This window comes from Penaeus japonicus, unplaced genomic scaffold (genome assembly GCF_977035675.1).
Source record: "Penaeus japonicus unplaced genomic scaffold, GWHDUDI00000001_assembly GWHDUDI00000005, whole genome shotgun sequence".
In the NCBI taxonomy this organism is placed as follows: Eukaryota; Metazoa; Arthropoda; class Malacostraca; order Decapoda; family Penaeidae; genus Penaeus; species Penaeus japonicus.
Window position 1 is genome coordinate 16,651,044 of NW_028234407.1, and position 4,314 is coordinate 16,655,357.

Below are 4,314 nucleotides of genomic sequence, written 5' to 3' on the forward strand. Positions count from 1 at the left end.
CATATATATTACACATACAGCAGCCACCGAACCCACACACACACGATCAGTGGAAAAGGGCTCAAAAACGCAAGCGCGCAGCGCGCGCGACAACGGACGCCACGCACGAGACAGAGCACTAGCACGCACGCACACACACACACACAGCACACGACACTACACACACACACAGCACACACACACAACCACTCCACACACACACAGGACACACACAGAACACTACACACACAACACACAGGCACACTCACACAACTTAGTTGCACACACAACACACTAAACAACACTACACGACACCACACACATAAATTGACACGAATAAATTCGTGATATCAACAGGAAAACTAAGACTCAGGACAATCCCAATCGTCGGTTACATAAATAAAAGATACTAATGCTTATGTACAGTAGCCAAATAATAAAAAAAAAAATACGTAGTGTTTATTATTTTAATGACTGGTTCCAGGGGGGCAAGATTGCACCCTATATTGATATAGATATTGCATCAGACTGAACAGGGTTACAAAGCCATCTCACCTGTGTTGCATCACACAAAATCTTTCTTGGATCCCTCAATAAAGGATCGGACTCTACATCGCGATGTTCTTCTGGCAACAGCATCCGCGCCTCTGTTGGTGCGAGTCATGGGTGAGTATTTGGGTACTTCTCTTATTGTTGAAAAAAGAAGGCAGTCCGAAACCGCCTAGCAAGAATCAGGCTCACAATTACTACTCCACAAGAGGCCTGATGGTTGGTGACAGTTACAACTGGTTGTGGAATAACCCTCTAACGCGTGAGGTCGCCCGCTAGGCCAGCTGCCCGAAGGTGCGTCGGCCGTTTTAATTTTGACGTAGAGGCGCTCAGAGCTACGGAAAAGGTAATTAGAGGACAGGAGACATCGGGTTAGCGCGTCTTGTCTCGTAATGTGTTTGTGGGCTTTAGTTTTTTCCAGTGGTGATTTCCTTTTTCTTTTTCGTCATGAAAGTATAATTGTCGAAACTTTTATCATCATTTTTAACCCTGATACTTACCGAGGAAAATTATTAATGTATTTTGTGAGTTTGTGTTGCAATTTAGTGTTGCGTTTTAATCATGATAACGTTGTGTAATTGTTTTGTTTTGGAAAATGGAAAGGAAGTCTAGAGAATCACAAATATTGATGTGATTACCATAAATTGTTGTGATCGGTCTTGATAGGGCAGTGTTCAATTGTTGAAATTGCCATATTGGTCATTGTATTGTACATGTCTTTTGTATTTAGGTATATTATTGTATCTGACGAAAGTAAGCAAAAAACTCCAAATCCAGCAAGGTTATAAATTCCTTGGCAAGGTGTAGATCTCATCGGGCTTAGCTCAAATGAGAGAACGGCAGATCCTAGTCTGACTTGTGGGGGAATGTTGTTGGCCTTTGCCAGAGTACCATTTGTTTGACACTTTTCCAGTGGTTGGCCTTTCATCACAGATCACAACAACTTTCAAATGGATTTCGATAGAACACAGCCAATATGATTAAGAAGAGAAGTCCCACTGAAAGAGATTATTGAACATTTATCAGAAGAGGTACTACTCCAAAGTTAACCTGAGATATTTACCATGCCTGACAGTGTTATCTTGTACCACTTCAGTGATGATGTTTACTTCATATGTTTATGACATCTTGCTTTTATATTTTGAAATCCTATATTGGTATGGATAGGCTTTACAGCAAATAGTAAATGTGGCATAAGAATATAAATCTTAATAGAAAAAAAAAATTACTGGTGAAGAAAAGGAAAGAAAATATAAGTATAACTTGGATCAAGGAAGTAGTTATATGTGTTTTGATTTTGTATAGCGTGCTTTGGCTCTCAGCTTTGGCATGCTGTGACACTGGTATCCTACCCTATAATTTTAGGTTTAGGCAAATATATGCTGGAATATTTCATCATACCACATGAAATGGGCAGCAAAAGATGTGGCCGACCTGTCAAGCCGAATGGCTGAAGATTACTATGTGAAAATAACAGGCGACATTCAAGTGTATTACTGAGGGACTGGTTAGTAATAAGGTTTCCGCTTACGTCCCTATGGCAAATATCCTGGGGTTTATTTACCATCATATTTGTTATATGTATTATTTTTTAGCTTAAGATTTTGGAGATGTTGATCAAACCATTAATATTTTTTTCACATAAACGCAGAATTTTGGGTTATTATTCTCTTTAATTAATTTTAGCACCATTACAGTAATATTTTATATCTTATTACATCATATTTAATTTTGGTGCAATTCTGCATTTGACATTGTATCAGCCTGGTCAGCAGAGTTACTGCGATAGGACTTTTATTGAATTTATGCTTTAAATTTGCCATTGCATATAAAGAGTATGATGAATTGTGAAATTTACTCATATGTTAGTAGGGAGGACATGAGTTTTAGTTTTGTAAAAAATCTGTTCTGGGCAGAAATGGATTTTCAAGCTGAGAGAAGTACATTGATAGATAGAATGATTAAGAAAGATGTCCCGCTGTTGTATTTTTATTCCCCAAAATTTTTTTTATTCTTATAGAAGATTGTCTATCGAATAATCGATCATTGATTTTTCAGAGGTAGGGATCATGGCGCAGGAAGTGGTGACAAGAGAAGTTGTGTTGAAGTAGTTTCCAACAGGGGACATGATCAAGGTAGTACGCTTTCATATGCTCGCGTTTGGTATTGTTTCGTATGGCTTGGCGTTTCTTGGGGCGTGTGTCGAGGCTGTTGCCCTTGGACGGGCTCTTATGGTGGCGTCATGGTGAGATGGAATTCAGAGACAGGCTTTCAAGCTTAATTGGATTAGCCAGTAAATCTCTTGACATGGTAATTTTTCGGGGCCGCAGTTACAGCAAGACTAAGCCATTGTTTTTTTGTGGTCAATACATAATAGAGAAAGAGTTAATCCTTTAGATTATATTTTGTAAAAATGCATCGAAAGTTAAAGCAAGGTGTTTTTCAAGAGAATGTTATAGAATATGTTTGTAGAATATGCATATTGTTGAGCGAAGAAAACGATAGAAAAAATAAAGGAGTTTGTAATTTGTTTGTAAATGTTGAGTAGGGTATAATGGAACATTGGTGATTGGGAGTACTGGGATTAAAGTAAATGTTAGATAATTTTATAGAGTTCTAGAATCAAAGGAAGAAAAGTTCAGTTAATATCTATTTGGATTGTTTAGTGGTAGTGATATGAATATATATGATATATAATCTATATAGAAGTAATATATAGTTATTGAATATATATATATATATTTAAGTGTAATAATATATTATATACATACGCAGATTACATACATACTTATATATGATATTAAATATGATATGATTATATATATATATATATATTCATGATGATATACATATATACTTAAATTATATCTTATATATCACTAGCATATTATATATAAATATTACCATAGAATATGATTAGTAATTATATATATACTATATATTATATATATCTAACTTATATAATATATATATATATACATTTAACAAAATACATACATATTATATTATTACCATAGTATAATATATATATATATATATATAATATATATATGTATATGATAATTATATATTATATAGTAAATAGTTACATATATGATAAATATAATATGCATAGATACATGTTTATATAGCATACATACTATATATATATATCTGACTAGGGCATATATATATATGATTATTATTAGTACATATAATTATAGTTTTATATATATAATATATATATATAGTATGATTATCAATATATATAATATTATACATATATATAATTATATATATCAATATATCAATCTTAACTATATATATATATAAGATTATAGATAGTATATATACATATATTGTATATAGTATCACTTAGCATCATTAATATAGGCATGTCTTATATATAAATATATAAGTAGTTATATATATTGATATATACTTACTATATAATATATATAATATAAAATATAATGATTATATATCTTAAGTATAAATATAATATTATATAAATATATATATAGTTATAAATATATATATAGTAAATATATAGTATATATATATATATGGTGGTTGTGTTGTGTGTATACATTTCTATATATAAGAGTGTTACTTATATAATATATATATAAATATATATAATGATAGTATCAATCTATAAATATATATTAATATATATTATACTATAATATAGTAAATTAACATATAATATATATGTATTATATATAGATAGATATAATGATAGTATATATAATATATATAAAAATATATATATATATATTATATATATATTTATATATATCTAGT

General features: G+C 31.4%; 1 non-coding gene across 1 annotated transcript in view; it reads left to right on the forward strand.

The window, feature by feature from the left end:
- The first annotated feature begins 623 nt into the window (after positions 1-623).
- The window catches only part of LOC122252761 (uncharacterized), a 10,435-nt gene continuing 6,744 nt past the window's right edge, over positions 624-4,314 (forward strand). Inside the window, exons 1-4 of the transcript XR_015191027.1 lie at positions 624-822; positions 1,696-1,710; positions 1,900-2,018; positions 2,587-2,663. This is a non-coding gene — a transcript (uncharacterized LOC122252761). The remainder of the gene's footprint in view (positions 823-1,695; positions 1,711-1,899; positions 2,019-2,586; positions 2,664-4,314) is intronic.